This window comes from Achroia grisella, unplaced genomic scaffold (assembly GCF_030625045.1).
Source record: "Achroia grisella isolate CSIRO2021 unplaced genomic scaffold, CSIRO_AGI_Agris_v1 utg906, whole genome shotgun sequence".
Classification (NCBI taxonomy): domain Eukaryota; kingdom Metazoa; phylum Arthropoda; class Insecta; order Lepidoptera; family Pyralidae; genus Achroia; species Achroia grisella.
The window spans coordinates 1,732,772-1,747,880 of NW_026713064.1; the positions used below are offsets into that span (position 1 = coordinate 1,732,772).

At 30.3% G+C, this 15,109-nt stretch overlaps 1 protein-coding gene across 1 annotated transcript in view; it reads left to right on the forward strand.

Moving 5' to 3' along the window:
* The first annotated feature begins 1,041 nt into the window (after nt 1-1,041).
* Nucleotides 1,042-15,109, forward strand: part of LOC131853861 (thrombospondin type-1 domain-containing protein 4-like) — a 116,790-nt gene continuing 102,722 nt past the window's right edge. Inside the window, exon 1 of the mRNA XM_059204931.1 lies at nt 1,042-1,213. The gene's annotated coding sequence lies outside the window, so the exon portion shown is untranslated. The remainder of the gene's footprint in view (nt 1,214-15,109) is intronic.

The window sequence follows — 15,109 nt, forward strand, 5'->3', positions numbered from 1 at the left end:
TAAACTTCAGAATGTAAAAATATTGCTAGCAACAACCCCTTCATTTAAGATTAACGAATTATATAAAAAATTGATTTAAAAATTGTCCTTGTAATAATTTGGTATTGATATCTGACGACTACTGATCTAACAGATCACTGTTGAAGGTTACAATGGATATATATATGGATATAAATAGAAACCATATCTCTTCGTAATTGGAGCTCTGGGCTGATTGCCAGCAATCCCTTGAAATCAATGTTTAGGAAAATACCGTTAATTATTTAAAAACACTATGGCACTATAGGGATATAACAATATCAGATAAAAAGTATCCTTGTCAATGTTCGAAGTTGTAGTAGACCAAAGCGTAGGTGGCTCGACGATCGCTCTTTGCTGGAAAAACAATAGGCGTGAATCTTTTACCTCACTTTTATTTTATAGAAGTAGTTAAGTTATAAAAACAAATGCTAAATGGAGAATTGAATTATTCATAAGTATTATTAAAATCTACCGATTTGTGTACCAATAATACGAAGTAACGAACATCCATACTATCTAAATTGGAGTTTATAATATTAATAGAATGATAATAACAATAACTTAAGACAATTCACACAAAGTAATCTAGTCCCAAATTACGCAGAGCTTCCGTTATCTGTAACTAACCAATTAATGAAAAAACTTACTAACACTTTTTTAATACATTTATAATATATTCAGAAAAGACACGTAAAAATCTGAAAAATACGTATTATAATATTCATTAATTTTAATGTACCTTGCGAGAATCGACCCCGCGACTATTGGAAGTATCTAAATTTTGTAAACTGCCAGACCAACGAGGCAAAGTTAGCCGTGAGATATACTTAAACTAGTGATTTTAAAACTCATTAAACTAAAAAAACAAATAAGAATATGTAACATTTTAGATAATGCTTTATATTTTTCAGTCAGGTAAAGGAAGCTTTGTACATACATACAATAGTTAAATTCTAGTTGAAGTATGTCCCCTGTTTGGTCATACAGCGGCATAGTCGATATCTAAGCGCTTTGCCGCTCGGACGTGCTACGGTTACGTCACGCCCGCAAGCACGCGGCACGCGGCACCCGGCACGCGAACGCACTTCGTTAAAAAAACTTTTTTGCACTGTTAACTTAATAATTACTGGCTGGTAAAAAAAATTGTGGATGTGTGAATGACTTTTCCTCATATAGTAACATAATAATTCAGGTTCGTATAGGTTTTTCGTGTTTTCACTTAATTTGTAGATTATTACAATATTTTTTTTATTTAGGAGGGAATTTCATTGTTAGTACTTACTCGTATATATTTTTGGTACATGCATTTTTGTAGGAAAAACGGATGTGCGCCAAAGTTCAATTATTTAACCTTAACCCTTCAACGTCGCGCCTATTTAGAATAAAGTATATTTAGTGATAACATTTGCTCTATTTCCTTATAATATTACAAAAGTACCGTTGATATGTCACCATTATTTGCTTACATATCAACTATTATAGAATTAAAATATACAGCAATATAAATTGACCTGACGAATTGATTTATCTAATTTAAATCATTAATTTAATTAACTAGATCACATGTAATAGAATTCATTCATTAAAATTGAAATTTATGCAAACGACCATCGGTGCGCTGACGGTGATACATATTTGATCGTTGTTTTTTTTATCAGTACCACGTTTTTTCGATCTACGACTTAATCGATACTGAATCGATTTTGTTTCGCAAAGGTCATTTAACCGCTACTTACTCATACTTGTATTGATTCCACTTCACTCTTAATAAAATATACATGTAATTATAGTTTTTAAATTATAAAAATGTAAAATTTTTGGTAACTTCCCTGGGTTTATGTTATAAAGAACGAGAGTGTGTTTTTACTAGATAAGTAAACTCTGAAATCACTGCACGGAATTGTGAAATTCTTTCGCTGTTTTAAAGTTATATTATTCCAAAGTAATATAGGCTATATTCATTCATAATTTAAGAGCTGTGCTCTTGTCGGTGGAGCTCCCGCTACCTTCCACGATCTTCTATCAGTCCCTTTAGCTGTTGATACGTCACGACTCCAACTTTTTCTTTATTTTATATTATATTCTTAGGCTATATATATACTATGTTAATATTATACAAAACTCATAAAGTTATGAGCATCCGGTCGAAGCCGGGGATACTGTGGTCCTAGTTAGTTGACATATAAAGAACTTCTTTTTTACAGCATCTTTGGTGGAGACACAGAGTTCAAATAACGAATTAATAAAGCTTCTAATGCTAAATCAGGCGACCCACTGACCAAACACTGTTTATTTCATGTTATTAAGATAACACTGTTATTTGTATAAATCTATGTAGTTATAAAAATGTACTCTGTGTTTGATTTTTTTTCAGTGTCATTTCGTTACTATTACAAAATTAATTATAAAAATTGAATTAAGGTTATATTGTGGTAGTAATATGTGAACTTACATATCAAAAAGTGAGTTTGTTTGTTGTTTCGCATTGACCAAGCGAAATAACAAACAAACTCACTGAGATTCATATGTGCATAGCACTTGGGCTGGATGACATAGGCTACATTTTAGTCCGGATCAATAACGGTCATGTGAATGACATCGAATTGGTGAATTCTGACTTAGGATCAACACATGTATTGTATATTGGAGAGGGTTACTACATCCCAACAGGTAGAGTGTCACCTTTTTTAATATTTTACTTACACAAAAAATATAGGTTTACATCAGTAACTAGTAAATTCGCCACAATGGGCTAACTGACCTGACTTCATCCTAATTCTAACATCTTCCACTGTTGTTTCGTCAGTATATCATTAGCGCAGTTAGGTGCACCATCATCATTTTCATCCATTAAAAATAAGTAGTCTATGTTTATGTTAAAAGTCACGCGGATGAAGTCGCGTGAGATAATTAGATTATGATATCAATAAATATACTGTAGTAGCAGCATAAAGTAGTTAATGACAAGGTCATTCGGTTATTGAATATTATCTAAACTATGACTTTACGACATCATTTTTAAACCGTATATAGTTATTAAAATGTATATAAATATATTATAGTTTAAACATTTTGATACTATATTATTTCTTATACAGAGAAAATGTATATTATGAATAGATAGCATTATATCATATGAGGTAGGTATTAGGTCTAATACCTCTAATATTATCAAAATTAAACATACTGCAATATACCTATCCACTATATACTGATATTATAAAGAGGTAACGTTGGATTTTTTGTATGTTTGTTTGTGAGTATTGCATAATAATGTTACTGATACTTACTTGACCTTGATTTTAAAAATTCTTTCCCGTGATGTAGCTATTTTACTAGATTATTAGTTATTTACTATATATTTAGGTATAACCTAGAAAATAGCTACATTATGCGAGCAATATAGTGCGATAAAGTTAGTCGTTTATAAATTAAAAAAAAAACTAATGTCATCTATTAAATACATTAATTATTTCTAATAACTAATTACTTAAAAAGTTTACCCGTTAATAATTAATAGTTAAAAAAAACTGATCCTGAAACGTAACATAAAAGCGCCTGTTGGAACGTAAAAAGTTAACATAACAAGTATTAGTAAATTATTCTTCTCATAAAGTTCACGTCGGTTTACAAACAAACTACAGCAATAAAAAAGATAATAAACGATGTAAATAAAACAAAGTAGCGAATTATCTATTTTATAAGTTTTCCTCATCGCCATTTTCGGGAACCTCAGGTGGGCCCTTAAAACTCCCAAATATCGCTAGCTATAGCTAACTATCCTCTGTGATATGTATAAAAAAAATACAATTTATATATTTTTTTGTTCTTATTATGCAAAGTAATCTGAAAGAGGCTGCGTTAGCGATAAGACTACCTTTTGTACTGAACTTAATAAGAACTTAATAACTTTTAATCTGTTATATATATTTTTATATTAGTACAATAATATATTATAAATAAATATAAATACTTAAATCCTATAAAATTAATTATTTATATTTATTACTAATTAATAGAACTAAAATTTAATTAAATTTGGTAGTTAAAAGTACTTAGGTATTTATAATCATTATCTATTCCACTGAATTTGTTTGATAATCACATCCTAACAATAATTAACACGTGTTTTTTGGTTACGAGGAAGTTTATATTTAAATGATTTTGGAATATTATTTTATACTTACAGCTATATAAACATTATGCTTATACATAAAAAAGAGTTTTGTACAATATAACCTACATATACATAAACGGCTGATTATACATAAGACCAGACTTAGCCTACGTACGTTTAAAGATGAGTAGATACCTAACTTTGGCTGAAATGTTATTTGTTCACGAAATCTTCAGTCATAGAATTTTTATATAGGTTTCCGAATGAGCGATAGACTAAAAATAAGTACAACTATTCAAAAGTGTTTAAATTAAAATTTATTTGATTAAAGTATTTTCTATTCTATTATATAAAACTAACCAACGTTTATATTTGACTCGAACTCTCAGTAGAATAGTAATAGTACATACATACTCACTAAAGAATATGTCAAAGAAATTATATGGTCAATCAACAAATATTATTAGGTCTAGAAATCTAAAAATTGGAACATAGTTTTATATTATAGTGTGAACTAATAAATATTTTTTGAAAACGCCATACGTGTGATATTTTCAAGAAATAAAACTGTGGTTCACAGTTAGTAGGTATCTACCATAAAAACCATAAATAATATTTATTATCCTAATAATATAAGCTATTACGGAGATGTTGACATTACTACTAATTGATATGTCGATCAATTGGAAGATTTCAGGGTCAAAGAACTTTTTAACATAATATGCCTACTAAAATACATGTAAGAATTCCATTAATGACTACAAATTCTTAATAACAAAAGAGTCGGAGAGGAAATTGAATCTGGTTAACATATTAATTAGATAAGTTATGTATATATAATTCACAGTCTGGAAAGAGATTACTTCATATCTACAGACACATGTGAATAAAATGCATAAGTACTTACATTTTGTATATATCTATCTAGATACTTTTTGGGATTTTTAAAGTTCATAACTCAATAAATGAATATTATTATTTCTTTGCCATATACATGCATGCATAAACTTCTTCATGCTGACATCAGAAAATAAAGTGTGATTATGGAAATAATACGTGGTAATAAGTTTATATATTAAGTTCATTTTATTCACTTTTGTTAATCAACAGAAATAAATACATATACATATGTTATTTTATTTTCTAAGACTTGCTACTGGAAGCATGTTCGAACTAAAAACGTAAAGGTACTGCTATATAAACAGATTATTTCGGTTTAATTGTTTATTATCAAGGATTTATGGCTAACGGCGTACGGACATTGTTTCTATATATATTTAAATTGTTCATTGAGTAATGAAAGGTATTTTTTACATACATAAAAATGTAATTGTACATTAGCAAAATATGTTAATTTTTAAACTTTTGACTTCTAAATAAAATTGACTATATATATAGCTCATAGTCAAATTTGCCTAATATTAAGCCAACATAATGTACAAGTTGTACATACATGTTATACATATTATATATGTTGAAAATATTATGACAACCTTCTTCAATTATTTTTTATGTATAAAATTTTATTTACCCGAATAAAAATTTTTTCATTTAATGTAAAGAGAAATTATCTGTTTTTTTTTGTCTATAGTGAGTATACGCAAAATAAACAAAATTTATAGGAAGAAAGTATATTGATAAATTGTATAGTGTTTAAAAAACATAAAGATCTTAGTAATACACCTGTACGAACCAAAGGCTAATTCAACTTGATTAAACTAGAAATTATTTATAAAGCTGTAAGTGTGTAGGTATTAGATATTTGTAGTATCAGTCTGAATCATTTATCCGATGCATTTGACGACCAACACGGTGCAACCGATACAATCTGCCGTTGGTGCAGTCCTGTGACACGAATTAGGCGCGATAACATATCGGTGGATGGTTTAGCTGGTTCGATCGTGTGATTTTTCTATTGGAGTCCACACGCTATTTAGGTTGCAGTTATTACTGCGATAAGCTTTACGTATGCATTCACGGTATTCATGTGTTATTGGTTATTATATTTCTGCATTCTTTAACATCTGTACTATAATATTATAAAGAGAGAGATAGCGAATTTTGTTTGAAGAAAATGGACACCAGAATCACTTCACTTTGCTCAATTTGAGCACACTTTTTTTTCGGGGACAGTTAGTATATTAATATAATACATATATATTAATATACTAGCTATTCCCGCGACTTCGTCCGCGTGGAATTTTACTTTATTTTTCTAAAATAAAAGTAGCCTAAGTTACTCCTTATTACATCCAAAAAAGTCCCGTCGAAATCGGTCCAGCCATTTCAGAGATTAGCCGGAACAAAAAAATCAGATAAAAACGTAAAAAATGTTATTTTGGTGTATGTACCGTATTTATATTCATATGCATGTATGTAAAGAATGTAAAAAATGGTTATTTCAATATTACAAACATACACTCCAGTTTTATTTATATGTATAGATAGATATATAACAATTACGACACTCACAAAGTTAGGAGAAACCTGGTTTCGCCAAGATAGTATAAACTTTATGAGTGTTATAATTTATAATGAATTCAGTGAACTGCATTGCTAATTTTGCTTTATATGACCAGCATTTTGAATACAAAAAAATAGTATTCAAGTAAAATCAATATAAGCATTATTAAAAAGTATAATATTTCTAGTTCAAGTTCTTTGCTTATTGTTCTTATCTTCAGCATCTGAATATAGCGGGGATGCAGAGTCAGCCAAGATGAATCAGTAAGAAACTTGACTGACTATGTAATTAGACAAAAAGTTATTAAATTAGGATGACCAAAATGTTATAAAATACTAGCGAACCACCCGTACCGAATTCGCACGAGTGCATTCCAAATTTACGGATTTCTTGGCTTTTCTGTTCAATAATATTCATCTGTTATACACATAAACCTTCCTCTTATATCACTTTACCTATTGTAAATCTGCATTAAAAATTCGTTGCGTAATTCCAAAAATCTAGGCGTATAGTTGACGGCGGTAAATTGTTTTGAACTATAGAATGATACAAATAAAGAATATACCTTTATAAGCATGTTTCATAAGATTAGTAAATTATTTTATAAAAACAATACAGATACAGAAATAGTGGACAATTGTTTATTAATTTACACGAATCTATTTTTGACTTAGTGCTAATTGGAAAGCAGATAGCAGTGAATTGAGCCGCTTAAATTACTGTAAGATTACGTAACGGGAATGTACAGACGCACGCAAATGTTAGATACAGATGCGACATTGTACAATAGGAAGACTTAGTACAACATTAAAAAAATATATCCAATAGATGCAAGTATTATTTTTACTTTATCTATTTATTTTTGTATGGACATGTGATGCGGAAGAGGGAGTATTAAGATTAAATATAAAAGTAGTTGGATGTAACAAACAATGGTAACAGAGAAGATACAGGGTAAAATACCTCGAGACTAAAGTCCCATTCGATGGTCAGACCAGATATCCAGTCAGCTAAATATTACTGTCAGCGCTGCACTACACTAGGCGTCTGAGCTCAACCGATCGCGAGAGCTGGTCGACAAGAGCGTATATAGTCGAGATCATCAGCAGTGAGGGAAGATCAAAAAGAAGATGTATGTAAATGGAGAGAACGATCGAAGAAAAGTTTGACTGTGTGAAAGTATAGGTATAAAAGGAGAGTAAGCTCAGATACGACGGATGATGGGGACTAGTAGAAAAAGATTACATACTGCACCGACCCCAAATAATTGGTTGAAAGCAAGGCAAGGATGACTCGATCTATTTACTTTAATAAAATGTAATCAACTGTTTCTGTGTTTATATAACCACATCAATTTTATAAATTGTTTGTACTTCATAGACGATACTAGTAGTTTTTTTTTATTTTTACTCGGAAAAATCAGCGGCACAATACACATTTGTTTCAACGTTATTACAAAAAATAGAATAGCATAAGTGTGGTAAACATAGAATAGCATCAAATCCGTCTATCACTTATTACATAGTATTTACGTACTTGATACTCTATATATATGTATATGGGTTTACAAACAACTGAAAATCTACGTAAATTCTTTCGTGTGCCTAATCAGTTCTATAACAACCGATAAATTATACTTACAAAACAAGATGAGCTATAATTGAAACTAAAATTAATTCTTTACTCCAATTTTATAAATATGTCTGTACACAACGAGCGCAAATAGTATTTCATTATTTTTACTCAATCTATTTGTTTACGTCGAGATGAGTAAGAGTGTACGATAACCCATTTACGCGTGCTTATCGCACTAAATAGAATTTTAAATACATACTATATTCAGAGCCGGCGGCGTTCTTGCGAGTTACGACAGATCGTCAAAGACGCCACGTGATCGTTAACGCTGTCTAGAAACTAACTGTGAAAATTGACGTCTTCTATTTTATACGAAATAGAATAGTCACGAAGTGCGAAATTTAGTGTTCAGCATTCAATAACTGTATATTTTTTTAATGTTGTATATTTTGTATATGCTCCTTAATTCGGAACTAATTTTGATAATTTTTTACTTTAGACAATATCTACTTATATTTTGTAGTCTCATTCAGTCCTAAACTAATTAGAGCTTGCTTAATGAGTAAGCACCGATAGACATACTTAAATAATTTTTAATACATATTGACTTAATATACTCGAATAAAGATAAACACTCAGATCGACTGATAGATATAGTACTGAATACAAAATATTTGTATTGTCGAAATATTTGTTAATCGAACCCGCGACCATTCCCCCCTTAACTAAAGTAATAAACATAGCGCTAAAGCACCGAGGTTATCGAAACTAACTGTGTATAATAGTATATAATAGTAGTGTATAAATACAGTGATGTATTTTTATGTAATTGTCACGATTTCAAAGATTTAATATGAGAAAATTTATTTATGTAATCCTTTATTAGAAGACATAATCGTTTACATGAGTACCTCTGCGTCACATATTCCTAGTACAAGTACAATGCTTTTATGTTTACATAGTTGTGTTTCAGATTACATGGTGAGATATGGCAGTGCAATTATTACAATGGATATTACTCAACATCTTAATCATAAATAATTGATGGTATCAGTCTCGGTAGTCTAGCGGTTTAGCATATGGGCTTACTCGGACTTCCGACAGTTGCGGGTTCGATGACAAGCACGATACTAACACTTCTATATTCATGAATACAATCATTTGTAAGAGTTTTTTTTCTATATTTTGTGTAAGTATTTACAAAAAAATATTTAATTATTTATATTAGTTGTTCAGTACATTAAACAAAAGATCTGTTTAGTTAAGAACTAAATAGCGCTGTGTGAATTATCTTGAATTATTGTTATTATGGTTATAGTTAGTATAATTGTACAAATTTGCTAATTCCGATGTAGTTTCTAATATAGTATATATGTACATTACGTTGCATCCCCCCTAAAAATGGAATTAGGATGAAATTAGGTGAGTTTTGCTATTGTGTCGATCTCAGAAGGAATTTACCATGATCGTTTCTAACAGAACCGCGTTTAGTTCGAGATGACAGGATACATCACTAGCAATGGTGCCAATAATCCCCATTACTAGTAATCTCCCGCCCACCGATATGAAGTAGTTAGTATAGGCACATCTGCACTTAGTCTTGTGATTAGTTCATTATGCGTGAATAAATATGTTAATATTACCCGTAAGGGCCCTAATTGCAAAATCAATGTTTGAGTTTAAACATATCCTCACTAAATATAATATTGTAGTTTGTACTGCCATAGAGGATTGTGTTTAGCAAATAATATACAGATTGTGCGAGCATTATCTAATTACGCAAAGATAACCTAAAGAAAAGCCTACGACTATAGGAAAACATTACTTACCTAGATAAAGGGTTTCTTAACCAGTAATGATTACATACGTAATCAGTCAGTGATAGCATGACACAGTTCTCATCTTATATGTATCATTATTATATGATACAATTACTTCTTATAAAGGGCCTCTCACTGCCTTTTAATATGCAAAATAGGATATATTTTTTTATTATGATAATGGAATAGTGTATCCGCCTGCGCTAATGGTTTATTCTGTCGGGGCACCAGTGGAGGATGACAAGATGAGTATGAGGTTAGGTCAGTTAGCCCATCATGACAAATTCACCAGCAATTTATTATGATGGTTTCTAATGGAAACCAGGTGGAGGTCACACAATGATAACAAAACCCTTTCCCCCGCAAAATAGGATATTTATGTACAGATATATATTGGTGTTTGTTTCATTATCTTAACAAGGATTAACTTCAGTTTGACTGGGGGAAAGGAATTGTTAGTAATGGGGAGTAGTATACTCATGAATAGAAATGTTTGTACCGTGCGAGGAAACGAACCCGCGACCATTAGAAGTAGGTAAAGGCGTAAAGAGGTGTGCTAAATCGCTAGAACACCGAGGCCGTCAAATAGCATAGAATCTATAATATAATAATAACATACAACATACTTAGTCCAATACAAATTCAGATTATGACAGCATAACAATGAATTCAAATATTTGTATTCTACGAGAATCAAACCTACGATCATGTGAAGTTAAGGCGGTGTATTTTCGTTATAAATAATTAATTTCCATAATATTTAGGTAGATATCTAAACTAAAAAGAAATAACAATTTACTTGTTTCAAACTAGTAGTACATTATGAAAGAATAGTAGCTCGCTAACGTGTCTTTAAATAGTCATATATTTGGCATGTATATCGTTCCAGACGTCAGTTATGTTTAATCAGTTGTTTGGTAATACGGCACCAGCTTAGACAACTGTAGTTACAATAAGATTTGACACCATTTCAATCTAATTCCGGTCATGGCGAAGAAAAACATCTTCATATAAGGATTTCGAAACATTATCGACTAAGTAATATATTAATTAGGGTCCAGCAGATGATATACAGTTTTAAGAAAATATTTAAGCAATATATATTGCATTTAAAATATGTTAAAAGAACAACAATTTATTTCGCATTATTAATCTTAAATAAAGTTGATGCTAACATAGCTAGCCTATAAATCTGATACTACATGCTGATGTTAAAAATATCTATAATATTAGAATGTAGTTACGATTGTACATATATGGCTATGTCATGTGAAGTGCTTTGGGTCTCATAATTCTAATAAACATAGGAATTAGTTGTTTTTTTTCAATTTAACTAATTACTTACGTACCTATAAAAAATCTAACAGCAATAGTAGACGAATTTTTCACATACCATTTTCCAAACTATAACAACGTCAATTAGATACATAATATATGTCTAATGCCATCAAAACCACAGATGTAGAGCTAAACGAAGGCCGCACATTCGACCATTTATCGACTTTGAAGCGACAGTCGAATACATCTTCCCCTTCCACGTCCTAGTAATCATGAACAAAATTACCCAAATCTATAAAAAATTTAAATAAATATAGGAACATTTATTTGAAATAGATAGATGTAATATAGATAAAACTCAACAAGATGTCAGGTTGTTACGCTTATCAAAGTACAAACAAAACGAATAAAATGAGACAGGTGAAGATTTATGGTCATTACTGACTGCATGCGTTTGAATCGTTCACTCATCATGAGAAAAAAAATGTATGAACTGTCGACGATATTTATTAAGACAAACCTCAAGAGCTTCCGAACGTATAAACAATGGGAGAAGATTAAAAACGTGTCAATAAACAAATTGAAACGTCAAAATTATTGATTTGTTATAGCGCCTTGAGGTCGGGTTACGGGAGTGAAACATGCTCTTGCTGACCAGAGTCAATATTTAAATAAATCTAATTATGTACCTGCTAGTTGTTACAAGCAGTAGAAAGTTCCTTGGTGATTAGTGAATAATTGTGTTGAAATATATTGTACTTAACAACTATGTTGGATGTCTATTGATTATACCTGCCATTCTAAAATACTGATTGTAATAGCGTACTTTGTGATTACAGATAGGTCATAAACTTATAAATGTTTTGATAGCACGTTTTACGTAACATTTTCTATCTTCTCGATTATGCTATCAATGCAACTATCAAGGACAAACATATTGACCACCTTTTAGAATATCATAATAAGTTGCACTGAGTTTGTAGCTGAATATTGCATTTCTACTACTTTACCCGTGAGAAAGCGCACCTTATTTTGTTACAAGAATAAGCTTGCATGAGTAAATTACTGACAATGCTTTAGTTACTTGATTTTAATATCTACATCTCTTAATAAAAAAATCTCTGGATACATTTCTTAATAAAAAAATATTTTGATATATGATGCGAATGTAAATTCACAAACTACTTAATAATAATTGATTTTTATTTATAAATTATAAAGTCTAACAAAAGTCATAAAAAATGTTACATTACGGAAGTATAAAATAGTCCTCTTATATAATTTAAGTTAATCTCTGCCTCTCGACGCACCTTAATTACATACATACTACATACATACATACATACTATATGTACTTATTATCTTTTGTGCAGTACTCGATATTTTTTAACTGTATTCGTATTTTAGATTACTTTCTAAGTTAAAATGATTTTGTTCTCTATTTATAAGTCCGCATCTAATTTATCACCAAAATACACTTAGTCGTCACAATTTTTTAGCCTTTATCCCATAATCATGTTATCAATCAGGTATGACAACGTAATGTCATTTGCCCATTTTCTTGCTGATTCATAAAAAATATTTTTTATTATGTAAGGGTTACCAAAAAGCGAGAGTGTTTAAAAAAATAGATCTTCTGCTCTTATTACTCCATTATGGAATAGCACAGAGTAACACAAGTAAACTTTTACATTAAGAAAACTGTAATTTAATAATTAATTCCGTTCCAATATTCCGGGCTATTGCCCGGAATATTGGAAGAGAGATTTTTTATTAGGAAAGAATTAAGGCAAATCGGAATCGGAACTGTAGGGTACTGTAGGGCAGTAATGTCCGATCTAGAAGACGTAAATCTGTATGTTCTATTTTTAATAAAATTATATTTCATTTTGAGCGTAGGAGGACAAGGCTTTGCGTTAAAACTTTTAAGGAAAACCCATCAAAAGTCAACAGAAAAAAACAAAACATGTCATAATACATTAAAATTCTATAGGAGAATATAAATTATAGAAAATGATCCTTGGGCCTTGGTTTGATAAAGTTAAAATAGAACACTCTTATACATATGTAGATAGTTTGTTTAATAATAATAGGGCTGCCAATCTTTACTTTTTACAATTGGAATATCTGGAATGAGGTAATAAACCAGCTGATAGTAAGCGGTAATCGTTGCGTGAAAATATGTAAAAATCTTAATAATGTTTAATGATCTAGTTCTCTTTACTCGTACTATACTACTATATATATGTGTCCAGACACAAACATCACTATTAATATTTTTGTACATCTTTGTTATACTCAAATAGCATTGATAAATATATTTAATAAATAAATAACCCTGGACAACACAGCGCCATCTAGTACCATGGTAAGCAGAGCTTGTGTTATGGGTACTAGATAACTGATATAAATACTTAGATAATATTTTTGTAATACATATATAACATACGTAGAAAACACCCCGACTATCAGTCGAACAATAGTATTCATGAATACAAATGTTTGCACCGTGGGAGGAATCAAACCCGCAACCATCGGAAGTAAACCGCTAGACCACCGAAGCCGTCGATATTTATACCGAATCAAGCAATTGGTGCATTAATTAATTAAAAAATACAAAACTAACAATTTGAAAATGGAATCCCTGAATGGAAGAGAAGTAAGACGAGAAATGCAAATGGATATTGACCACCCAGAAAACGGACCCAATGTTAGTGGAACTATTCACGGTAGACAGAAATAGAATGTTGGGACTGGCGTTAAGTTGACGGTGTCTCACCTGTCAAGGCGGATCGTCTGGCTCGTGTCCGCCAGTACGATGACCAGCGCCGCACTTGATGATCGCGATTTATACGAATTTGGTATTTAGTTCAGTACTACTAAATTACATACAATATTTCTGGTAGCAACTCAAATATTCATGCTATTTAATCTAAACTATTATCGTTTGATTTATTGTTTGCAATAAATAAAATCATGAAACATTATACTTAATATGATTTAAAGATTCATTTACCAGTAGAAAGATGCATTAACAGATAAAGTAGCTTGTATTTTATGTACCAGTAACGCAGCAGGAAAACTTTGTATTCAGTATTGACAGAATAATATTATTTAGTATCTACATACGTAGGTATATATAAATCTAAATCATTTTACGACCTTATTCCTACCAAATGCTACAATTGTCATTGTATTACGAGTATATAAATAATCTGTACGGTATTGTAGTACCTTACAGCGTGACATAAAGATGTGTTGCAGGTATTGTATATTGTATCTCTTTTGTCCTTCGTTATCATATTTTGTTTTTTCTTTAAGATTATAAGAGTATTATATTGTAGAAGTAATCAGCCGATATTTAATATTTGGAAGTATTTATAATGACAAATCTGTTCAGTTATGAAGTGTCTAACTAAAAGAAGTGGGTACTCGCTCGTTAATTATGTTTTTACTGCTAGTAGCTATTACTGGAGTAGCTAACAAGTACTGCTATTGTGCGACCATCAAAATATCACACAGCAGTGAATATACAGAGTGAATCATACCAACGGACTATATTTTGATTTTTTAATAGTCGACCATTCATTTATCATCGTAGACTTTTTTATTAACGAATAGATTAACAACTATATAAGTGTTTTTTCCGTTTTAATATATGTATTATTAACTAAGTTTTTCTGTTCTTGTTTTGACAATGTATCTAATTGACAATAAAGTAATTATTTAAATTGATTATATTTTAATTAATTAATTACTCATTAAACGTAATCTTTACGTGATTATATAATACATAATTATAGGAATATGTTTTTTTTTAATTATAGAGCCGCA